We start from the raw sequence: 26,833 nt of genomic DNA on the forward strand, positions 1-26,833 counted from the left end.
TCTCTCTCTCTCTCTCTCTCTCTCTCTCTCTCTCTCTCTCTCTCTCTCTCTCTCTCTCTCGTGCGCGCACGACGACTTTTCACTTATCTCTCTTCTTTTCTCTTCTCTTCTCGTTGCCCTCCAGCGAAGAATCGAGTGCACATGTGCGTTCCGTATCTTCGACCATATCGTTTAACAACGAACGACGCGAAATGCTCGCGGCTTCGTGCTCGGATAAATGCACGTGGAATGAATCCGTGGAATGCTGCGAGCATGTATATACCGCAGGGTCTTTACCGTATATGTTTGGTGATATCAGGAAGTGGAAGGATCAGACATTAAACCTTGGCGGAAAATTGTCTGTCTGGGAATTTAAATTGTTAGTAATAGTTAGAATAGTGGTACATATCTTTTAAAATAGACAGTAGTTTGTAAAATTGTCATACAAATTTTCGTTATACTGCTTAAATTATACTCCTTAACCTTTTCAGAAGTTCCGATACATATGTGTACACTGAAAGAAAAAATACTTAACAAACAAAAAATTTTTATTCGATATATGTACTAATAGTATATTCACTTAAATTTTACTTTATAAATTTTAAATAGAATTTCAAAGTTTTAATTTTTTATTTAAGAATTTTTAAATATATATATATATATATATATATATATATATATATATATACATACATTTTTTAATTTTTAATAGAATTTCAAAATTTTAATCGAATTTCAAATAGAGTAAACAGTTGTTTTTCTGAAAAGTTGAGATTTTACGAAAATGTATATTTTCTTATCTGAATAATATTTTATATTAATATAAGCAAATATATGTTATTAGCACAGAATAAATATCTTTTAGATTTTTAATATTTTTTTCAATGTATATTCAGATATGTTCTCAGTTTTTCTTTTTTTCGATCATCATCGATTAAACGTAATGAACATTACTGTGAATAAATATTCACTACAAAATTCCACAGCAAAAAGAAGAAATCAAATAATTGACAGATGTCTTATTGATGTCACTTTAAACTTACATCAGTTTCTTCGGACTAATAAATTCATCCTTGAAAAAGTTAAAGAATTAATAGCGATGGCACCAATTCTGATACGGTTAAATAATTCGAAAGATACTCGTTATCGTGCCGCGAAAGCCCCGGAAAATGTTGACGCAATTACGTTGTCCCTGCGACGACTAATCGAGCCGAAAATCCTCGCCGGGTGTCGCGAAATTCCGCGGGAGAGAACATCGCGATCACGCGGGAATTCGATGGCGGGTGGCGGTGCAATCGTTCGTATATCTTAATTATGCAGATGTACGAGGTTCACGAAACAGAATACGTCGGAGATGAGAGAGAGAGAGGCAGAGGAGAATGAAGAGGAGTGTTGGTTTGTATCAGTAGGTCGCGCGCAATTGCGAGCTAATCCTATTTCATTCCGAGTCACTTCAGCCGGCTCGAGCATGAAGCGCCAATATTTCCCCACGGCTGCGGGGACGAAGGAGATGTTATGGCCTCGAAAATTGCAACCGGCGGTCGCGGGATTACAGCTGCAACCAGTGGCGGATCTGGCGAAGCCTGATACGCGAGCGAGCGAACGCTATGAAAACATTCCCGTCTAGCTAACAGCATAATATCCTTAAATATTTTACTCTTTTTAACCCCTTAACTTTCCCAATTTTTTTCAACTCGTATGTTCGATTTCGAACTTTTTAGAAAATCGCGATATATCACAAACAATACAGTGCAGATTAATACTCAATGATTACTCGCGATGTGATGAGGAAACAGATATTTAACGTCGAAGTCTCCAAAGATGCGTAAAAAAAATGTCGCTGGACATTGTGTTACTAGAACAATGGTGTGTGTTCTAGAACATAGCGTGACCAGCTTTCTATCTCCACAGTTTTGTAAAGAACGCCTGCGTGTACTATTGAAAGAGTACACGAGGAGCTGGGACTGTGGGACTAAGAATCAGAAAACAACCCTAGAAACTATGTCTCCTCCCTTGCTTATACAGGACTCTAGAACGTAGAGACTATTATTAATTTGCTTTTTACTAACGAAATGTTACCTAACATAAACTCTCTCTCTTTCCTTCTAAACCAAACCCCGCCGCTCTCTCCTACTACTGTGTACGAAAAACAGAGAGAGAACCGGCGGGACTCGAACCCGGTAACACTCTCGGCACCGGCGCTACACAATACCGTTCGAGCCAGTAGACTCGACTCAGCTTGCACGACCACTGAGAGCTCGTAAGCGGAATGCGCTTATTCGCATAATATACCATCCTATCTTTGTTTTTTCTTTTCTCAATCTTATTCTATTTTTATTCTTTTTTCATTTGCATATTTTTTTAACAACATAGATTTTTCATATATTGAGAAGAAATATCTAACAAATAATAAATATTTATTTGGTGGTAACTATTATATAATATATATTTATTTATACTAACATAAAATATTTTTCAAATAAGAAAATATACATCTTAAAATTTTAAGAAAATTTTAGTTTTTCGTGAAAGTAATTATCTATCCCATTAAAATAGAAGAATTTAGATTTAAATGTGTGTATATGTATATATATATATATATATATGTATGTATGTATGTATGTATGTATGTATGTATGTATGTATGTATGTATGTATGTATGTATGTATGTATGTATGTATGTATCTATGTATGTATGTATTTATGTATGTATGTATGTATGTATGTATGTGTATATATATATATATATGTATGTGTGTGTATGTGTGTGTGTGTATATGTTATTAGTTCACACCAAATAAATATTATTTTTTAGATATTTTTTTCTCTCAATATACAATAATTATAATAATAGTGTACAATATACAATAATTATAATAATAGTGTACAATAATTTTTTTCTTTTTAATAGCATTTGATGATAACGAATATTTTTTCGCGCTTTTTAATTTAAGCAAAAGGGGATATTCACACGAGTATCGCAAAAATTTCGCATTTTGCAAAGTTTCAGAATGACGAGTTGAATCGCCGTGTTGCCTCAAATTGCTTCCGAATTATGATAGATCGTCGTGAGAAAAAAATAAAAAGAGGAAAAAATCGGAAACACCTTAAAGAACGCAGTATCTTACATAAACATCCGTGAAAAATGATCACCGGCGCAATTGCGTGCAGATGCACGCACGTCGGCGCATATGTAGGCGAGCGAGATGCATCTTCTTGCGACATCAGTGGCGGCGTATTATCCTCCGCGGTACCGCCGCCGTTACTGACGACGACGACGACGACGACTCGGGGTGGCATCGCGAAAAGACGTATCGAATTTATCACGCCAGGGCGGGACGTAGCAACGGGCAACGCAGCAGCTACCGCCATTCCGCGGGAGTGAATTTTCCTATACGTCTCCGGTCCTTTTTCACTCTCCCTCTCTCTCTCTCTCTTTTCTCTCTCTCATCCTCCCTCGCCGTCGTCCGACGCCGGAAAATGGCATTACGGTTATTCGATTTGTTTCTTCATGCCTTGATAACACCCCGGACCGGAAACGCCGCGAGATATTCTGTGTGCGCGAATGCCATGAATACAGACGACGACGATCGGCGGCGAGACGCGTGCTTCGAATCGACCAATGCCTCGTTTATTATTCGCCCGCGCCGCGTGTTAAAACGCGTCTCAGGGTCGTAGACGTGAGTGAACGTCACTTATCGCGGCTGCGGCTCGTCTTTGCAGGTAGCACAGGTAGCACAATGCGAATGTCAATGCGAACCCTTTAACCCTTTAATGCCCAGCGTGCATAATTGTGCACATTCGCTTTGGGTTTTTACCACTTTTGTTTTATTTGCAAAATAATGATTTCGTCGATACTATCGACACTATCGATACATCTTAAATATACTCTGCGTCCCGACCCGTAAAAAAGCGTTCTTCCCGCTGAAGAAAGCAATATAGCGATCGTGTGCAGAGCAGAATCTCGTTGACGCTCGAAATTGTGCAGTTTTTTACGATAAAAATAAGCAGATCTTATTTCCTCAATTTTCGATGTGATCTTAAAGTGCAATTGGTTTTGCATTATGTCCATTGTCATAATTATAGGATTTTGACAAGTGAACCTATCTAAATGTTACACTCCGATTTTGGAAATCTTTTAACATGTTGTAGTCTAGGTCTAAGTAAGAGATACATATTGTTTTATACGTGCTCATACGGCCGATAAGAAGGTGAAACACCTTCTTGAAAAAAATCGGTTTTAATATTTCTGAGCGAATATTATCGGAATGGTAAATAAAGGCAAAAAAAAGTTTCAAATAAAAGTTTTATGGGTTTTAATAAACTTTATAACAATGCATTCAGATTTTTCGAAAATATTATTTTTTTCTAAATCTCTCTTCCCTTCCCTAATTTTGTAAAATTTTTTGTAATTTTTTCTATCCCTTTTTCCTTCCTTAATTTTGTAAAATCTGAATGCATTGTTATAAAGCTCATTAAAATCTATAAAACTTTTTTGAAACTTTTTAAAACTTTTTTTTGTTTTATTTACCGTTCCGATAATATTTGTCAGAAATATTAAAACCGATTTTTTTCAAAAGGTTTCACCCTCTTACCAGCCGTATGGACATATGTCTTATTTAGATCTAGACTAGCATGTTAAAAGCTTATCAAAATCGGAATGTAACACTTGGGTTGGTTTACTTGTGAATCATACAGATATGAACTTAATTATATATATTCAGAGAATCGTGACTTTACGACGGTGATTTTTATTCGAATTACAAAACTCCGTCCGGGAATGTCTTTTAAGATCATATTATGAAAAAAAGAAAAAATGTATATTTGAGCGAAACTGGGACTTCGAAACTGATTTAACAATTTAATCCTAAAAAAGATTCTACTAAAATTCACACACTCGTCGGGAATGCGTAATTACGCCAGTGATCATTTTTCTCGGACATTTACGTAAGATGCTTCGTTCTCGAAGGTGTTTTCAATTTCTCCTTTTTTTACGACGATCCGTCATAATTCAGAGGCAATTTGTGGCAAGACTGCGATTTGAGACGTCGACCGAACAGTCGGTTTTGATCGATTTTTCGGACTATTTCGTGCGTGATCCGTCACGCTCTTTCGAATCTACCGTCGATGAATTGCCAGTTCACGGTATAGAGGGACGTTGAAAAAGGTAAAGGACGAAAGGGAGAAGAGGGACGACCGACCGACCGACCGGCCGAGCGGTTACCGGGAGTTACCTAGCACGAATACCCTCATAGAATCGAGCCTGTCCTTAATTGGTACGTCATAAAAGTGCCTGGTCAAATATTTCATGAGACCTTATTAGAGACCCATTGTTATTTATAACGGGTTTCTCATCACGACCGGCCGCAACCATAAATACACCGCTCCTCGTCTATTAATTAAGCACGAAGAAACTCGCAAGAATGAGAGAAATGAGGAAACAAATGAGGAAGGCTAGTCTATAAGCGATGGCTCTCGACCTGCCAAGAGCCCTGGGCATTCGAGCCCATCGGCCACTGCGAATCGAATGGAATGCCGCGATAAATCTCACAGCGATCGCGTCGAAAAGTGAACCGCAAGCGTTACGACAGACATCAAACTTGCTCAAGATCGTTTTGGAGCTTTCCACTGACGAGGCAAACTCACCGAAAGTCCGGGAAAACAGGGCTTGATGGAGGAGAGCAGAAGCGTCCATCCGGTTGATTTCTATGGCTCGCGAGAGTGCAAAGCCTTTTGAGGGAGTTTAGGTAGATGTAGATGCACATATACACCGAGAGAAAAAATATTTAACAAGGAACCCTAGCTACCCACAAGGGTATCTCACAAGGAATCGGAGCTACCTATATGGGGACATAGGTGTTCCTATGTCCCCACATAGGTAGCTCCGATTTTGATGAGCTTGAAATATATTATAATTCATACCAAAATAAGAGACACGTATTTTTTTATACGTACCCAGGTGGACTTTTAGGGGGCAAAACACTTTGAAAAAAATTTTCTTTCTTCAATTTTTTTCTTTAGGAGCATGTTTCGTCAAAAGTAAGAGATAGAAAAAAATTTTTCTAGACAAAGTTAAATGATTTTAGGAGTACTTTGCAATGACAAAATCAGATATTTATGAAAATTGATGAGTGGTGGGGTATGTTGACAATCATAACATTTTTTAAATATCTGATTTTGTCATTGCAAAGTACTGCTAAAATTTAATTTACTGCTACCATTTAATTTTTAGAAAATTTCTAATCTATAAAATTTCTAGTCTAGAAAATATTTTTGATCTCTTATATTTTTGACGAAATATGCACCTAAAGAAAAAACCGATTTTTTCAAAGAGGTGTTTTGCCCCCTAAAAGTTTGTCTGGGCACGTATAAAAAAATACGTGTCTTTTCTTTTGGTCTGAATTATAATATATTTCAAGCTCATCGAAATTGGAACTAAACACCTATATGGGATTTCTTGTAAGAAAAGAAAATATTTATTCAATAGGTACTAATAATATATACATACATACATATATATATATATATATATATATATATATATATATATATATATATATCCTTATACTGATATAAAATACTTCTATATAAAAAAATATAAAAAATGAAAATTTTTAAAAATCTTTTCATAACAGTAGTTGTTTATTCTACTTTCATAAAAAAATTTAAATCTAGGTAAATACGTTACTAGTATTTAGAACAAATAAATATTTTTTCAAGATACTTTTCTCTCGGTGTAAAAAAAAGTATTTTCTAACGGATAATTAAAATTATAAAAAGTAATAAAAAAAATCAAAAGGAACACGATAGGACAAGTGACGGTGACACGAAAAGGGACAATAAATGAAAAGCACTCTTTAAACTTCTTAGAGTGAAATATCACTTGAATAAAATAAGTGAAAATTCACTCGAAGCGATAGTGAGAACATTGTCACCCGGCTGTCGTAAGAATGAATGTTTCATTGAAGCTTAGAACGGATTCTGACTGCATGTAAGTGAACGTTTCAATCGATTAGAGTGAATTTGTTCGCGCGAGACGGCGGAATATATCAGATTTGCTCTTCAATTTCAGATGAAAAGATTCATTCGACTATCCAGAGTGGAGGATTCATTCTGTATGAGTGAAAAGTCATTGAAGTGATTCGGCTGTCATGCTGGCTTTCCAAGTGAAATAAATCTCACCCCGAGAAATTTAAACGGTATGACATTCGTGTTCAACAGTGTTTTTCGCAGACTGCATTCCATTCGTCAATTTCTTCGCATCAGCTCGTTTCACTCGCTCGCGAGAGATTATCGTCGCGCGCGTCTAGAGTTACTTCCCGTCACGGAACAAATATGGGACGTCGAGCGGCGCAGCTCGCTCAAGAGGAGGGTGTCATTCAGGATGACGTGCGAGGTTTTCTTCTTGCCGACCGACGGTTTAATTCGAAGTAGGCACGAAAAGGCCATTGTCACATTGTCTCTTCGTATTTGCAGGCGTCCATTATTTATCAACGAACGTGACGCTGCTGCCGCGACGGCGAAAGCAATAGGCAGGTAAATCTCTCGCTCTGCGAGCGCATCTCAGCCGGCGTGCTCCGTTCTCCCTCTCGCGATGAATGTTTCAGGAATGTAGTTCGGCGCGTTCAGGCTCGACAGGGTTTAAGCGAGCCTTACCTCGGGATGGATTACAGGAGTCTTGTGTATCGAGTCGAGTCGTTACCTTTCTTTCTTCTCTATCTCGTCATCGGAAAAGCAATCGTCATCCGGATTGTCCCGGAAGACGAGAGAAAGATAGAGACACGGAGAGAGGCATCGAGAAAAGGGAGAGAAATGGAAGGAAAAGAAACGGAAAGAGAAAATAACAAAAATGCGGAATGGACTCGCGCGCGCGTCCACCGACATCGGAAAGCCATTTCTGCCGGCCATCAGCCATTTGTTCGCGCGGCCCTCGGTACTTCTCGCGTCACTCGAGATCCGGGAATACTTAACCCGCGGTACCTCATCCCATCTCGTCTCGCCTCGTCTTGTCTCGCCCGTGCGAGAGATGTTCGTGAGATGCATGAAGGTTGCTGCAGTATACCTAGCGCAACGACCTGAATGGACGCGGGTCAGTACAGTGTTTCCGGGCTTTGGAGGATCCAAGTGCCCGATCCAAGTGGTCGATAGGATGAAATCCATCATGAGACGGCTGGAGTGGTCCGCTTGAGATCCCGTTTTCGAGAGGACTACTCCGCGTCGTTGACTTCGGCGACTATCTGCCTGGGCTTGACTTCATTGCCCGTGTGGACTTAATCCGCCAACTAATAATCCGGATATTTTGATCCTGTTTTAAATCGTTCTGTTCAGTCCAATCGTTGGAGAGGATTCGCGCATAGAAATTTCCCAAGGTCTGATCCCCGATCCTTGATACGGCATAGATTCTAATTAGAATGCCTAAATTTGTCTCACAATTGATTACCCACTACGGGACACTAATTGGGAATCCAGCTTTTGTTCCAAACATGAGCTCTCTGCCTACGATTAAAACAGAAATACTATAGGAACTTGCGCTTTTTCTCAGTCGGTAATATCGGTATACTTTTGTGATGTCAAAAACAGAGAATCCTTTTTTTATACCAACTATTGCATTCAATAGAATAAAACATCAGAAGATAAAATATACAACACTATTTTACCGAATAATGAAATTACTTGAAAAGCCAGTATATTCTACTTAATACCTTTAACCTAAAAGACCAGAAATAATATTAGGTAAACTTTGCGTTTCTTCCCTTTTAGAATCGCATGTTTAAAGTATTACAACTTCTATTCAGAACCCGTAATTATTTTGGGAATTTAGGTCAGGTTCCAATTAAATCTCAAGCAATTTTCTTCCTGCGGGTTTTTCTTTCCCTTTTCTTCACCTTGATATTTCGATCCTCGTTGGTTCGTCCCGCGTCTGATTTCAACTTTTCATTGATCGCCGCCTTTTCACCGTCATCGTGTGTCTATATGTTTCAATTGAGATAATCACAGTCGCGGTCACATCGCGATATAGTCATGCGACCTGGCTTACGTGCTGCCCAATGGCTCGGATTAATTCATTCCGGTTAGCGATTGTTCGCCGCTCCTTTCCAGATTACGGAGCTATCTGTGACATAGACGAGTAGACAACATTTAGTCAACTAGAGTTGCCGCTAACGAACGTTAGTGCAATCAACCTCCAGAAAGGGCCCTTAATTAACTGCGACTGCGACACTCGAAACGCGATGGTCCCTTAAGTTCAGCAGACACACTCACTCTCTCTCTCTCTCTCTCTCTCTCTCTCTCTGGCTCTTTCGCTCTCTTTCTGTCTCTCTCGGCTATATCGACCGTGCGATCGATGAATTCCCAGCGACGGAACTTCGTGTTTGCTTCGCCCGTAGACGATTCCGTAGAATCTCAGTTGGAACTATGCGTGAAGGAACACATTTCTCGGAGAAAATAGAGAAGAAAATCCAATTGAAAATTTTCAAACTGAAAGGCGTATATTACACAGAGAAAAAGTTTGTATTAACATGAAGATTAATTACAATGAACAAGTCAATGCGTTTTGATCGAAAAGAAGCAAAATTTCCAGTTCTCGGAATTCACAAATTTTAGTCATGAGAACCATAGAAATTCTGACTTCTTCAACAAAAACACATTGGTCCGTTCATTGTAATGGAGAGAATTATTTTTTGCTATTTTCTCTTCTTCCAAAATCTGCAGTCTACTTTATTTTTTCTATCTTTATTTCTCTTATAGTGATTTTCTCTTATATATAATTTTTTTATATACTGATGCGTTGAAAATGTCTTGATTTTCACATCAATTGTAACGTCGCCCACTGTTAATATTTTTTCCAAAATGTTGTGCAGTAAAAGGTTTTCCGGCTGATAAAGATTATTGTTAATACAATCCAACTCTTTCTTCCACCGTGTGATACACACGTTTCAATCTGAGAATTTCCAGTTGGATTGTGTTTTTTATTTTCTCTAAGGAACGGCTGTATTAACTGCACGTTAATACAACTAAATCTTTTCCCCGTGTATAAATACTCTTCAATCGGATGTGCCTTTAACACGCCGTCGATCTCGGACATTTAACTTCCTTCCTCTCAATTTCGCGGTGGTTCCTAATCGGGAACACCTAACTTTCGTCTGAGAGACTTGGTGGATAGGCGTGCAGGAAACCGCGAAAGACGGCGGAAGTCATTCCGGCGAGGCTCTCGAGCGCCGGAATGGCGCGACTTGGAGGCTGCGAAAACGTGATTCACCCTCTCCTCCCCACACGTTCTCTTTTTGCGAACGAGGCGAGGGATTTCTCGCATGTACGCGTGAATGACGAGCGACGTGTGTAGCAGCCCGGTCGAATGGAGGTACTCCGAGGAGAAACTCCTTTGAAGTAGATCGAGCGCGAGTCGGGCCGCGCTCTCGAGAAACGCGTATCGAGAGCCGACGTTCGGGCCTGGCATGGCATGGCGAGGCGGGGATGGCGGGGCGAGCGCCAAAGGCCAAAGGGGAATGTAAAAAGTCTTTAATCAACGGCTGTTTTTTTTTGCCGCCGCCCGTTGATTCGTCGGGAACTTCGTCGTCATTTCATCTCGGGCGCGTTCTTCCGCTTCCGGTCTCAATTTCGGTATCGCGAATTTTTGAATTTCAGATTCCCTCGTGAGAAGAGGAATAATGGGAGAGACGTGTACACGCGAACGCGGACGTGTCTGAACGATATTAAATGCCTTTTTTGACGAGAGACAGAAGAGCAAGAGAGAGACCTTTGTGCACTTGATGAAGACGGAAATATCGTTCTCGAAAAACCTACCGAGTAGCGCGCGAGAGCTTTTTATTGTTACGCGGTTTGTTTAAACTGTCCGAATGCGCAATTTGAGCGTCAACGTGGCGGAAATCATTCCCGATGAGATTTTCCGCACGCCCGACACGCACGTGCGAAAAATATTTTCGCGAACGCGCGCGACAAAGCGTTCACCGAGCGCACGCGCGCGCGCGCAGCTGGATGGTTCATTTCCCGCAAATTGTCCCTACGCCAGAATTTTAGAAGCACCCTAAGCGAGCCCTTTGTGACTGGGCAGCGCGCCAACATAGTTGGTTGACCGAAAAAGTTTGAAGCAGCGCGCATACGCATTGAACATTTTCAGAAGAAAGGAATATGATGCAGGAGATCGCGTGGTAGCCGGAAAAACACTACATGAAAAAACGGGGAAAATAGAGGTATGAAAACAAGAGAAAGGAAGAACAAGAGAGAGAAAGAAAGGGAAGCGGGAACAACAGTTTAGCGAATGTGGAGAAGCTGGAAAATATCTTTCTGCTGGATCTCTCTCTCGCCGATTTCAAGTGGCGCGCGTGCGCGTCAAAATAAATCAAGACTAATCCCGCCATTAATATGTCACGTCCGGAATAGCATATACACGTGCACGTACGTAGAGTTACGTGCGTCGCGCACTTACACGCCCACGGCCGCGCAACGTTGGCGGAGCTTTAATATCGGGAAAAGTCGCGAGGAAGGAGAGGAAAATCTCTTCGTCTCGTTTCTCCCAGACCAAGCGGACGGACCCACAGCGACCAGGGACGGCGACATCGCGTCGTCCTGCCGGTGAGTGTGCTCGGTCCTGCCGGCGTCGAGGAAACGTTAAATATGGCCGGTGGAGGATCTGTTTACACTGCCCTTGTGCGCTCAGTCAGCGAGGTGAGACAACATTTACCTTAGCCGACGAAGTGAGGACCGCCTTCTCGGCTATAGAACCGAGAAACGTCGTCGTCGTCGTCGTCACCGCCGCCGTCGTCGTCGTCGTCGTCGTCGTCGTCGTCGTCGTCGTCGTCGTCGTCGTCGTCGTCGTCGTCGTCGTCGTCGTCATAGTAGTCGTCCTCTCAGTTTCTTTGAGGTGGCTCCACGATGATGGATGCAGTCTCAATTTCCAATCCCGCGCCTCATCCCTTCGATTCGCCCGCAATCCTCTCGATCTACCTCGCCAACGGAAGAGTACGTCCCTGCAAATCGCCCCTGCGATTCTCGATGCAAAGATCTCGATTAACAGGACGAGATTCATTCGCGAAACGCGAATTGATCGCTCGACTTTCTCGTGTATTTTCCTTTTTCTTCTTTTCCGTTCCTACGTCTCTCTTCAGTGCGCACTTTCGCGCTGAGCGCCAGGAGGATTGGCTGAAGGATGGCGAGCTAATTAATTAACTGCGAAAGCTGCAGACTACGCGCGTCCTTTGGCAAAAACCGGTACTTTCGCGCGAGGAGAACAAAGGCCGCGCGGCCCAACCGAGAAACCGCCGGCCGCAGAATTTATTCGCCGCCGGCCAAGTGCACACGCGAGGGAGAGAGACGCATTCCGCCGGCGAGTCGACCGGCGAGTGTGTGCACGTGACCGGATGTGCCGAGCGCAATTAGCATCAAAGTCCCACCGATGACACGTTTTTCGATCGGTAACGAGAGAGAGACGAAAGCTGGCGCTCTGTCCGCACGGGGGAGGGCGCCGCCTTTGCCGGGTCGCGTCGCGAAAAGCGCTTTTAATGGCGAAATTTGCATACATAGGGGCAGGGAAGGGAAAACGTTGCTGCGAGAAAAATGCGTCGACGATTGTCGCAGTCCGCGCCGCGACAATTAAAACGCCGATAATTGAAATCGTCGAACTCCGTGCAAAAACTATTGCGGGCGTGCGTTTTTCATAATGCGCCCGAAGACGCGGATTAGTCTCAATCTTCCCAGATGGGGCGCACGTGAATTCGACAGCGATTTTATTAGTCCATTTGCGAAGATTGCATCCCTTTATGAGCAGTTTATATGGCACTCGTACTTGTCAGAATGACAAAAGAGAAATGCGAAAGAAATATAAGAAGAATTAGTAGAATTTACTCAAAACCGTATATCATCTAAGGTGTGATGTATAAAAATCAGAGTATATAACTTTCTCAGTAAATTTGTCACTATATTAATGTGACGACAAATTGACACTGTCATCAATGCATACGACACTGCTATGATGTGTCATAATTGAGGCAAAAGTACCAATTCTCGGATACGTACCTAATCTTGGACGTTCTTATTGTTCTTTAAACATGAATATTTAGATTAATATAAAAAAGACTATATGTATATATATTTTATATTAAAAAATGACCCGTGCATGTGTGGATACTTTTATCTTAATTCGAGACAATATTCTCTCTCTTTCTCTCTCTCTCTCTCTCTCTCTCTCTCTCTCAAGTGTATAATTAAACATAAAAATCTCTATCATTGATTGTCTCGTGATAATCACAAAAGTCTATCTGGATCACTCTATTCACTTCACCTTTGATCCATCCTGCACTAAAATATTCTACAGGTCGAGAATGACGTATTTAATCGAGTTCCGTGGGATGAATAGACCGCTTAATTAACGCGAAATGATTTCCGAAACATCTCGCCCTGTTCTCGTTACCGTTGGTATCTTCAATTACAGTTTCAGCTCCATTCCGAAATCCGCCACGCGAACGCTCGCATGCCTGAGTCGCAAGGCAAGATCGTAACGGGGTATGCGCCTTGGCTGATATACGACAACGCGAGCAACGCGAATTCCGCGCAGGGAAGCGCTGCCCAGTGCAAATTTTCGGCAACGCGAGCGAGCGAGCGAGCGAGCGCACGTGACGTTCAAGAAGGAGTTAACACGTGCGCGTTTAAAAGACCCCCGTTGAACATGTGTACGATGTGCATTCCGCATCTTCGCGCGAGACAAAGGTAAAAGGTGGAAAGCGTTCGGCGAACTCGCACGAACTCATCGTGAAAGACAAATCGCGTCGGGGCGCGGCAACATAATGAAAGCACACGAACGCGCGTCGAATTTAAATGTTTGCTATTGCGAAATGAGTCTATTATCGACGCTATTGACTCCGGTACATTCATCTTCCCACGAAAACAGACGCGAATTCCCTTCTGGGATTTTTTATTTCTCGCGCAATTTGGGAACGTACACGCGATTGCAATGATACCGTTCATTTTCCGTCATGGTTTTCCAGCTCAACCGTATCGTATATATTTTCGTATCGTACTATATATTTTCGTATTATAACAGTTAGCCTTAAAAACAATCACATAAAATGTAACAGTGATATATTTAAGAAATATAATCTCGTCAGAAATGGAATCATTTTATACATGGCCTCAAGTGGATTCTTCTAAAACGCCAAATATATAACATAAATATTATAACATTAAATAAAAAAAAGTCTAATTGCAAAGTATTATTTCTTGTAACTCCATATAAATGAATTCCTTTAAAGATGAGATTATATTTTTTTAGTATGGTGCATAAATGCATTTTTACTGTGTGGCCGCGCCAAAATATTCTAAGTGGAAGTGGAAATGGAAGGCGATTGAAGTTGTGTATAATTGGACGAAGATTTATTTTTTATTTTTAACAGAAATATTTAAATGGCTTATAAGGAGCCAAGCATATATATATATGTGTGTGTGTGTGTGTGTGTGTGTGTGTGTGTGTGTGTGTGTGTGTGTGTGTGTGTGTGTGTGTGTGTGTGTGTGTGTGTGTATATATATAAGTTTGAGACTCAAGAATCGGTCTAAGTATGGGAGGTTGATTCGCCGCGTACGATGATCGAGAAAATTTCGATACGTGCGTTTTACATGCTGGATATATTATCCTCCCACTATCATATTAATATTATTAATGTGATAATAATATTTAATGGCATTGACATCCGTGCTTGGCTTCTCATAAGCTATTTAAATATTTCTGTTAGTTATTCAAAGGAGCTTTCTATAATTTTATGTTTACATACCTGTTATCGTCGTTATTGCATTTGCAATGAAAATCCCACATATTCGTATTGTGAAGGGTATTGTGAAGGAGCCAACAAGTGTCATTTGCGTACAGCGATCATTTAAGATTTCCGTTCCGGTGGTACCGGCCAAAGCGAGACTCGCGGAACCAGCATTTTCACATCGGGCGAACAGGAGTGAGTTACACCCCTCTTCTGATACCGCGGCGGGATTAAAATCGCGTCAAAAATTCATGAAGTTCGATCGCAGTGAACGTTCTCAACCTCATTCCTTCCCCCTACGGCGAACCCTTCGGAGACGTTACCGGCTTTCTCGGGCGGAAGAACACGCGACTGACTTTTCATGCCTCGGTTTCTTGCTCGTCGAGACTTCGATTTGATCCCGGCACGAGATCGAGGACAGTGGAGAAAGAAGTAGAGGAAGGTGGAGGTGCACGAGAGAAAGAGGAGGAGGATAGAAAGCGAAAGAAAAGCTCCTCGCGGATACTCTGGATATCGTGGGAGAGAACGGGTAAGAGGAACCTGAGGCGAGAGAACGAAGGGGTTTGCTGAGAGGGAGACATCCTTATACATTAAACCGCGCTCGCCCTGCCTCCTCGCGCCTTTTTTCCTTCTCCTTTATATGCAACTCTCGTAGCGGCGCATTGTGAGCTTCGGCTCGGTTATTCCTCCCCGGGGAGCAATATACCCACCTCGAAGGAAAATATACTTAGACGCTTTGTAATATTTCTTTCGTTCCCCGGACCGGCGGCGGTGTAGCCGCCGATGTCGAGACGCGGGCACGTTTCTTCCGCGCGAAAAAGATAGAGAGAGAGAGAAAAAGAGAGAGACGAAGTACCAGTCTGTCTCGATTCGCGCGGATGTTATAATATCGCTCCGAAGCGGATGATAATCTCGCGGGTTAACGGCGAGAGACGAGCTCAGCGAAAAGCGAGCCAAGTCGCCGTGACGTCGGACGACGTGAAGTTCATCCCCGCGAAACTTCGTTCCCGTGAGATTCAGGATTAGACTCGAGGGACCTCGAAGCAGGACTTACGTGTGAAAACTCGAGTCGAAATTTTGGTTTCACATTACAGACATTATACACGGTAAATTCCATCGAATTTAGCTTATACAGACTGTCATTACTTTGATGTTATGAAAGATTGCCATTTTCTTCATACTGAATTATCTTTAAAAAAAGACTCAGGATTATCTAATGTTCTATCATCTCGATATTCTCCATCTGCACTTCATATTTATTCTTGATTTCAGTGAACAATATATTAATTGTTTAACTTGACTGCAAAAATGAAATATATAATATGTAAATATTTAATAATTTACTAAATTAAGACTCCTGGCCCCTCGCATTGTCTATCTCTTTTTAATGAACGTCAGAAGCGGGAAAATGCATGTTAAAAATTCTTGCGAAATACATTGAAATAAAAATGTATATCCATAAAGTAACACCTGCAATCGATTAAATAAATTTGTAAGATATTCTGTGCATTCTTCTTTGCTCTGACAATCAATAATTTATTGTAAATTAATCTGAATAAAAATAGGCGAAGAAATAGGTTAAGAAGATGAATTACATGTCACGTTAATTTACAACAAATTATTGATTGTTAGAGCAAAAGAGAAGTGCACGGAATATCTCAAAAATTTATTTAATCGATTGCAAGTGTTACTTTATGGATATATATTTTTATTTTAACATATTTCGCAAGAATTTTTAGCATGCATTTTCTCGTTTCTGACGTCATAAAAAAGAGATAGTCAATGCGGGGGACCAGGAGCCTTAATATGGGCAGATCTAATTAATGGATAATGGAGAAAAAAATCTTGTTCCTTCGTGATTTCTCTATTAATTTTTTTTATTATTAGCGTTGGAAATATATTAAATGTTACATATCTATACATTTGGAAATGTATGGTATATTACTGCCCGCGACCTCTGTCTTAACTTTCGATACAGCATCCTGCACCGTTATGGCACCCAGAATGCTAAGCCGTGACATTAGCACTTGTGTAGACACGACTTGATCGGAAAAACATGTGTTAATTAACGTTGAGTCACTGAATCCGACTAAAAATATTTCAGAAACCGATGAAGTATTTTACGTAAAATGTAGTAATGTAACATTCAGTCACGATGAAATACGCGACGTATGTATACGTGAGTGTATCAAAACAATGGACAAAAAGGACTGCGTCATCTTTCTCTTCAACCGTCGTCGCCCGACTAGTGAGCGACCGAGTGATAACGACAATAGATTAGAGACCCTATAGTAAGAGTCTGGACAGTCTTTCTAGTTCGACAAAACATGGCGTCGTAAAACAAAAAAAGTGATGATATGACATAGATGTGATGCAAAGAAAAAAAATCTTGTGAATCTTATATTAAATAATAAAATATCAAACAAGTAAAACAGGTAATTTATAATATAATATTGTAATGAAGTAAAATATATAGAAAAAAAGTATTATAAATGCATGCTGTTATAAAAATCAATTCCTAACCTTTAATACTGTATTTTATATTTACAAGTTGCATACAATTTTGTAGAAAATGCCTGGCTGCTGCGTACCTAATTGTTTTAATATTACGGAGAAAGGTTTCTCGATGAGATTTCGATTTCGCGTAAAAATTGATTGCAAGAAAGGGCGATTAAAAAATAAAATTTTCAGTAGTAAAACTATGGCGATGCATTCTACTATTAAATGACATTATATTATTTTGTATTGCATTTTTATGTAAATAAAACTGTTAAAATCAAATTTGTTTTCTTATTTTAATCAATTCTTCTATTCTTACTAGTTGAATAATACCGCGCATCTAATATAATTTCCGAACACCTTATTGGTTCCGCCATATTTTGTCAACACCAATAGAATACAAGACAAGACTGTCCAGACTCTTACTATAGGGTCTCTACAATAGGTGCGTTCGGGGAGCTCTCTATTAGCGCTATTCAGCGCTACCGTGTCATTCTATCCTTGTTGTTTATCTAAGGAGCGATAAAAATAGAAGGACGCGGTAGCGTTGGTAGCGTGCTCCCCGAACGCACCCAATGAGCGTTTTCAAAACAACGCGGACCTTCGAGGCAGGTAGACGCATCTTTGCACGTCGCATGTTTTTCCGAGCGTTTCCATTACGTTTCCATTACGTTCCTGACTGTCGAGCGATACACATCCGCACGAACAATGTGTATCGGTACCATTCTCCTTCGTGTTATTAAAATATTTCGTCGGCATTTTTGAAACACGATCAGATTCTCGTCGCGTTACTTAACACGTATATCGTTGCTACGAATCGCATCTACGCGAGTGTCAGTGTCAGTGTCAGAGCCACGACGGGCAACCAGGATGCAGAATCAAAAAGCCAGAAAGGACGCAAGACGCAGGGATGTGGGTAGCGATACATCAAATATTTTAAGGTGTGTCAAATCACTCATTATAGATTTTCATTTTTAACGTAGCAAAGTTTGATGAATTTATCGAGAAAATACCCGAGTCGAAATTTAGTCCGGCATTCATAGTATATCACACCATTTAACAAGTAATTGTAGCTTCATGAATTTTCGATTGGTTAAACTCTGTACTAGTACTTGTTGCATTATTTCACACAAGAAACATTGATCCAAACAGCCGAATAACGGTTCATGAATACGAATGAGTAATTAATTATGTTCTCAACCAAAGACTAAATAATTCACAAATATGAATACCGGACTTAGGATGTAATGTAAATTTTGCAAGTGCTGATTTTCACGTCCAATAATGCTTCGTGAACCGCCGCGAGTTAGTTCACGTCCACCGATGCTTTCTTTTCATGTTTCTGTCTAGTACATGCTTTTATACGGAATTCAAATTTAAATCTCCATTGGTAAGCACAGCATTATTGGACACAAAACTGTCGCATTCGCTTTTACAGCTTCTTCCATATCAGCTTTTTTAAGGGTTTTAAATTCAAGGCTTTCAATGCTAAAAGGAAAAAAAGAACAAGAGATATTGTGAAAATAAAAATATGTTATTTCTTTTACCCATTTATCCACCGCGCACTCTTCATTCGATTATTTAATATATACTTATATGCACTCATAAAAAAAAAAAAAATATATATATATATTATATAAATATATATAATAAATAATCTAAAAAATAAAAAATATCTATTCAATTAATAACATATTTACTTAAATCTCTAAATTCTTATATTTGAATAGAACCAACAATTACTTTTATGGGAAGCTAAGATTTAAAAAAATGTATATCTCTTATTTGAAAAATATTAATATAAATAAATATATTATTATATAGTATTCACCGAATAAATATTTTTTATTTCTTAGATATTTTTTCTCTCAATATACTATATGTGCAATCGAATAAATTATAGAATTATTACATTGCTAACTGAAATTAAATGCAAAAGTTATAATAATAAAAGACAGAAATTATATGCGATTAATACATTACGCGGTTCAGAGATAATCGAAGAATTAAATAATTTGTGAAGGAGTGCTTTTTCGGGCTTCTTCAACGTGGAGGAAATAGCAGTACGCGACGATTTGCAGCATAATAGTAGGAATAGCTTGTAAAGTGTTATATTTGGAGATTTTTCATTGACCTTTCGAGTTCGACGAAATTTGCAGGGTAAATGTGGAATCAAAATTTCAACTTGGGAAATTTATTTCGCGCCGTAATAGTAGTCGGCACATATAATTTTCTTCGCCGACCCCGACAGAGCTCTTTTGTCCATATTATTATTAACACTTCACATATTTCTTCACGAGCGCGCTTCCTATTTTCTATTTGCCTGTAATTTATTTGGTGTGTAAAGAAATAAGAGAAGCTATTTATGTGTATGAAGAGAGGCACCATTTGTTATAAGGAGCAAGGCCTCCACACCGCGCTATCTTCGTGTGAGTTTTGCCTCGTTTCGCCCTCCGCTCCGTCCTTCTTTACGAGGCTATAGAATCCTGAATCGCCTCTTCTTATTTCATCGAACGGCGTCTTCGCGTCAACGAGGAATACCTCACTTTCCCGTCCTTTCTTTATGAATTTCTTTCACCTCCGGCGCGTGATTCAGTATGGTGAGTGAAAGAAAGGGAGAGAAAGAAGAAAGAGAGAGAGCACGATCAGAGGGGGATGTCTCGGTGTGCATTACCTCGTTCAGCTTCGCAGTGTTTATGCGTTTATCTTCCTCGTTCTTCCCTCGGCTATTCTTCCCTTCCAACAACAACACAACGGAGCATCGTCTGCATACCCACCGCGCACCCTTTCACAGTACATTCCTTTTAATCTCCTTCCAGGTGGATTATTATCAACGGATTAGCGCTTGGTTCGGTTGTTCGTTCATTTACGCAACAATTAGTACTAGAATGTTTCTGTTGGACTATATTTCAGATCATTACGATACATGCGCGTACCTTCGTGTTTTATTATTCTCGTTTTGGTATCGCGCATCGTTGCCTTTCAACGCGTCCAAAAATACCCGTCCAATTATTGCGGTAATGTTGATTAATTACAACAATAAACCGCGGAACGGAGAATTATTATCGGCGGATTAACTTCACTGAATCGTTACGCTCGTCGTTCGCTTACACGCGATGATAATCGCCATTGCGCTCGTAATAAATCGTTGGATGTAAAAAACGCGGGTATAAACTCAAACAAAATTATGACTGCGCGGCATATCACGAAGGTGAGATATTAGGAAGCCTGAAATCCTTCAAATTTCTCAAAGTTCTTTAAAATTTCTCCAGAAATCTTCAAATTCTTCCTACCGCGAACATTTTTCAAAATTGTTTAACACAAAAATAGAATGAAGTTTATCTAACCTTAAAGTCGCCCCTGGGGTTTACAGTTATGATACAATTTTTATGGACATACAGTATTCGAGTAAAAATAAAAAGAGCCTATAAAAGCCGATGCACAGGTTTCATAGTTCTATAGAAATAAAAATAACAAAATAAATGTCAGATGTTAAGACATTAATTTATAAACTTGAGAAACAAAGCACGGGTGGTTTCAAAGTAAATTGATGTCTTAATGTCAAGTGAGACTTATTTTGTGATTTTTGTTTCTATGGCATCATAATTTTTATATTGGCTCCTGTAGACCTTCTTTATTCTTATCTTAAATTATCAAAGTTTTACAGTTCAATTAGATAATATATCCAGTGTAAACAGCTTTTGAAGCAAGTCACTTTTCATTCACATGCGCGTGCAGCATTCCGAAGTCGTTTGACTTGCGATGAGAATTAAAATTTGAGGTTTGACAAATGTCGATATTAGCAATTGACATAGCGAAAGGGGCATAGGTAGCGATTTGCCAGGAAATTCCAATTTGAAGTAACTTTACTCCTCGCGCGAAATCGATGTTTATCCCTTATCGACACCTTGAAAGGTCCCGGATAGACTGCAAACACCCTAAGTCAGCAGAGTGCGCGGGGCAAGAGGGTTAGAGGGGGGCGAGAGACGGGGGAACGCGGAGGGGCGGAATAGGGACGGCATGAACAAAAGTCGGAGGCGAGAGTGAGGAGGAAGTCGAGTCGGCGGAGAGAAGCGAGGATAATGGACGAACTGGCGAACTGCAACAAAATTCCAATTTGAAGAAAGTTTACTCTTCTCGCGCGACGCCGACGGGGGAGGAGTGAGTACCGCTCGGTCGTCGCACTATTGTAAAATGGCAAGTATAATGCCTCAGTCTGCGCGATGAAAAGCACCGGTTACGGCCGAACGCGAGGCACCAACCGCGCAATTTGAAAACAACGATGAACGCGAGAGGCAAAATTAGAGGAAAGGAGAAAAAAGGTAGAGAGAGGAAACACGCCGAGAGAATGTTATCATAAAAATTGCCGTAAAATAGATGGATATTCTACAGCAATTGACTCTACTGTTTCATTTCATATTTACAGCTCAAAAATTGAAATGTCCTATTAAAAAAAAATTGATACCTTGAGAGAAAAAAAATATCTAAAAATAGAAAGTATTCATTCGTATTCATGGGTATTAAAATGACGTATTCACATGGATCCAGTATTTTTCATTTAAATTAAATAAACAGTTACTTTTATGGAAAGCTTTAAGAGAAAATATATATTTTCTTATCTCAAAAATATTTTATGTTAATACAAGTAAATAAGGGAACATATTATTGATACCCAACGAATAAATACTTCATTTTTCTTAGATATATTTTTTTCTCAGTGCACAGTTTCGAGCGAAATTTGCTATGTTTCTTAGCAAAAAACTGATCTCACTGTGACAGTCCATTCCTGTACTACTGAAAACATAATAAAATTGATTTTATTTAAAAGAGAAACTATATATACTCTCGCTTCGTGATAAAACGAATCGTACCGACAAGCACTTTCGACTCACTTTCACACGGCGGGAAGATTCACTCGGAAGTGTTCCGCAAAGCGTTCTTTTTCGCGAGTTCCTTCGCGGTCAATTACCGACGTTTCACGTCGAACCGATTCTCTCCTCGTGCGCGCACGATCGAAAATTAATTTTTATTCTTCAGCAAGGGAAAAACAGGGGGTGCTCTCGTGTGTGATATCGAGCGGATTGGTTCTCGCGCTGGCGGCTCTTTCGCGGGTGTTCCGCAGATTAATGACCGCGCTGCGCGGAACGCTATTAATTTTCATCGTCATGACGCCATACAATCTTCGCGCTCGCCTCAAACCCACGCGCCGGTATTCGACATCGTGACGGCGAACATCGTGACGCGAAAATGGAAGCTCTCGTAAACAACAACGCCATCATCGAGCCGAAATTCCAATAGGTTCGCAACTTCAGCAACTTCAACTTCGACAGCGGATCGATACTCGCTCGTTATCGACACTTTAAAACGCCAGACGAGATACAGTTCGGCGCCGATCAATCTACGAAGGCGAAAACGGGGGCGGCAGGGGGTGGAAGGGAAGGAGGGTGAGTAAAACATGTACGCCAGAGGGTGAGAGAGAAAGAGAGAGAGAGAGAGAGAGACAGAGGAGAAAGAGGAAGAGGAGGAGGCGGTGGTGGCAGAATGGACTTCGCGGGGAATGAGGGATAATGGACGAAGCGGCGAACTGCGACGAAATTCCCAGGCAACTCGAACGAGGAGAGGCGGCCGCTGGAAACCCGGATGTTCGAAACCTCGGGATGATACCCGTAGACTCACTGGAGAGCCCCCGGTATCTCGATTCGGCGGCCACGATTGATTCGTCGACGCCGTTTGGCCGTCTCGGGGTTACCGATACCGAACACCCGTAATTGAGCCGCCACGTTGCCGCCATCACCACCGCCGACGAGGTCGTCGTCGTCGTCGTCGTACTCCACAAAGAGAGCAAAATAGAGAGGAAGAGGAGAAGCAGGAGGTGGTGGTGGAGGACCACCGAGGGGAAACGACAGGTGAGACTTGTGCTGCCGGCAATCGGTCCTCCTACACCTTCTCCTCCATCCCAACTCGCTTCCTCCTCCGCCCTCTGCCGACCCCTGAGTAATTCTCGCGCGACGTTCCGACACGACGCTCGAAAGCCGCCGGCACGAAGTTACGGGTTTGCGGCTTCCTCTCCCTCTTCCTCTCTCTATCCTTGTCTGTTTCGCTCTGAGGAGACTTATCGAACTTAGAAACCTCTCTCTCCCTCCTCGCGTCGCACACACTCTCTCTCTCTCTCCCCCATATCTCTCTCTCTCTCTCTCTCTCCCCCCCTCTCTCTCTCTCTTCCTCTCCGTCGGAGTTACCTCTCAACCCTTTACCAGTCGATGGGGAAGTAGGTCCCGCAAGAAGCTGATCTATATCGCTGTCTTGTTGCTAATTTGGTTCCGACGACGGCAATCGGCGCACGTCGATCGTGTACGCGAATCAAGGACTCCTATCGTTGGCGTAATGATCCTTATTCCTCGACGTACTCGTCGCATTCCGAGAGATTTCTACAGTCCGATCCTTTTTTCCTTTTCGTGCAATTTTTACGCTCGCGTAAATCGTTTCGCGCTGTATATTTCGCGCTCGAAAGTAATTTACAATAATGTGTCAAATCAGCGCACACAATTACGATGCCCATAGTTGTGGATATCCAATTTGCGGACTAGCTTAATCACTGAGCCGCACATATTTCGCTCGATTAACACTGGCATTGCTCAATTAATTGTGAAAGCAGCCGCTATTGACAGCGCGCCAAACTGTCAATACGCTCTCCTCGCACGTGTTACTATTTAAGTGATAAATCAATCAGTTATTGGTAGTTCGATCGATTCTGAACGGTTATATCCCGCGCGATCGAGGCGACAAAATTTTTTATCTCCCCCACGTTATTCAAAGACGTTTATTACAGCCATGACGGGTCTTTGAATTTGCCTTTACCGATAAACGCGGCAATAACGACTATCGATCGCGGTGAGATTCTCTCGCGCGCTTCTCTTTCTCTCTCTTCCCCTTTTATTTTGTTTTTCTATCATATGTAGCTCTTAGACGATTAATCCTAAAATGTTAACTCCGGATCGTGCCAGTGCTAGTAGGAACACACACAGAAAAATATCATTGTACTGTTAAGAAAAATGATTACTCAGTTTACTTTTCTTCTTTTAAATAATAATCTTCGATAGAGAATATTTTCTTGGTAGTAGTCTTAAAATATATCATCATAAATTTTAGAAAGCGCTCATCATGTATTCTCTTTCTAAGAATATCATAAAACTGAATTGAAGAAAAAGCTAGTTTTCTGTGTAAACCGAATTTTTTTTCTCAATTTAATATTTTTCATTGAAATGTTGAACTTATAGAATCTAGAATGTAGTTTGAATAAATCCGATGCTCTCATGTAAAGAATTTATGTTAAATTGCGGATAATAGACATAAATTTCTGAAATATTTGAAACAAATAACATTTACTTGAACGCAGTATGCATTTTTCTGTATGTAATAATTAGCTCGTTGCTGCCAATATGGAATCATTTTGATTCTCAGAATTATTTCTTCTCTTGTAGTCTGCCTTAACGTGTTTAATCATTTTCTTTTTACATAAAAGGAAAATAAGGTAATACCAATTATATTTTTTTATTAAATTGTATAGATGAAAATGGCTAACATTGACAATCTAAAGTTAATAAAGACATCTATCAATCTATCCCGTGGTTCGGCTCGGCACGACGCGCTTCGATTTGGGAATCTCGAAAGATCGTTTCCGGGCGGTCGCGGGCAATAAAGTTCCGCAAGTCGGTCTCTCGAGTGCCGACGATTTCTCTTTTGCGCTGCACCCGGCATCGGCGGGTCTGCAGTCTCTCTTCGTGTTTCTTACGCTCCCGACTTACGCTTCACCCCGCCCTCATTCTCATCCCCGGGCTGCCCCCAGGTACCAACCCTTTCCCTTGTCACTGTCTGGCGGCTTGATTTCTTGCTAAACTCCTTTGGCAAGAAACTTCGTTGCCGGAAGAGAGGGAGAGAGAGAGAGAGAGAGACCCGCTTTCTTTTCCCCATTCACTTATCCCTTGGGAGGATCCGCGCGCGTCAACCGAGGGTACCGCTGCGCGGGCTTGGCAGGATTCCACTTAATTCTCGCGAAATGCACTCACCTCGCAACTGACCGACCGTATGAGACGCGCTTCACAAGGTGCCATCGTGCGACGGGCGATTCCGCTGCAGGGATTCGGGCCCGAAGAAGGGTGACAATGTGACCGCCGCGTGCGATGTCGCGATATTTTACGAAGGAGCCAACCGGCTTGCCTGAGATAGTTTATCGGAGGCGGAAACCGGTAAGAACTTCTCGACCCGAAACGGACCGACTCTAATTCTACCCTAAAATAGCACGCGAGGGAAAGAGAGAAAGGAGGGCGAAAGGGTGCGGAGAGCAAAAAGCGCTCGCTGCCAATATCCTAAGTACCTTATCGGCGGGTGGAAAATGGATCCCACCGACGGTTTCGCCGGCGACAACGTACGAGCCCTATCGTCATAAATCCAACACTTCCGGCGCGTAACGGAAAGTAATATCGGGGCCGCCGGTGCCTACACCTGCACCAGCACAGGTCGAGCCTACGCGAGCTTCTTGCCGTTTCCCCACGGCACCCTTAACATTTATTTAGCCTTTCGCATTTATTTAGCGAAATTGCAGCATCTATTTAAAAGTTCACGTTCAGTAAGAGCGGAAGTATACCTTACAGTTCGATTTACACTTACTTCACGCAATCTCTCAGAATTTTCTTAAGGATTTCGTTATCACGAAACAGGTTTGGCTATCTGGGTGAATCCAATATGTGCTACTAGAGATGTGTTCCAACTATAGATATAGAAAACAACAAATTGACATAAGACACTTGACATAAAACATAACTGATTAAAAAAAATGTGTCTTATTCAAAATATTTTAACATTACAATATTGATATTTATCACACAATTACCTGTGTAATAAATACTTACATATACGTATTTGGTTAATTATATTGATCTTACTTCTTTTTTGAATATTTAAAACATCTGCACTTTGTTTAAGTTAACATGTACTTTTTGTTTTGTCTTTTTTTTGGTATTTTTTGTTTTAGTATTTTTTGTATGATTGATATTTATCACACAATTACTTGTGTAATAAATACATACATATATAATACATACTTGGTTAATTATATTGATTTCATTTCTTTTTTGAATATAATTAATTTAAAACATCTGCACTTTGTTTAAATTAACATGTTTAAATTAACTTTGTTTAAATTATATAACTTTCTGTTATATAATTTTTGTTTTGATAACTTTTGTATTATTTTCTTGTTTGATACTTTTTGTTTTGGTATTTTTTATTTGGTACTTTTTCTTTTGATACTTTTTTTTATACGTACTCAGCGTCTTTTTTTTTTCTTTTGTAAAGTTTCGTTATCACGAAATAATATTAAGGATTTTATAATACTTTCAAAGTTTTAGTATTATGAAAGAATAAGATTAAGCCTCAGATTCGTGTGATTAACAAAGTGCACGCTTGGCTCACGAAAGCATAGGAGTCTGGCAGGCGTAATTCCAACGCAATGGATTAATCTACCGCGCGAGTCGAGTCGACCGTTTTCCCATACGACATGCGAGATATCGACTCAAAAGCGACGCCCAGAGTG

At 40.7% G+C, this 26,833-nt stretch overlaps 2 protein-coding genes across 5 annotated transcripts in view; one reads left to right on the forward strand and one right to left on the reverse strand.

Annotated features, from left to right (window-relative positions):
• LOC116845833 overlaps positions 1–26,833 on the forward strand; it is a 293,678-nt gene that overhangs the window by 237,671 nt on the left and 29,174 nt on the right. Inside the window, exon 1 of one of the 4 annotated variants that reach the window (XM_032818984.1) lies at positions 18,164–18,182. The exons of the other annotated variants lie outside the window; for them this stretch is intronic. The gene's annotated coding sequence lies outside the window, so the exon portion shown is untranslated. Of the gene's footprint in view, positions 1–18,163; positions 18,183–26,833 lie in introns of those variants that run through there. 4 annotated transcript variants of the gene reach the window in all.
• Positions 1–26,833, reverse strand: part of LOC116845832 — a 244,937-nt gene that overhangs the window by 209,782 nt on the left and 8,322 nt on the right. The gene's annotated exons all lie outside the window — the stretch shown is intronic.

The sequence above is a fragment of the Odontomachus brunneus genome, unplaced genomic scaffold (genome assembly GCF_010583005.1).
Source record: "Odontomachus brunneus isolate Ranch 3 - 2012 unplaced genomic scaffold, Obru_v1 Obru_scaffold_058, whole genome shotgun sequence".
Lineage (NCBI taxonomy): Eukaryota > Metazoa > Arthropoda > Insecta > Hymenoptera > Formicidae > Odontomachus > Odontomachus brunneus.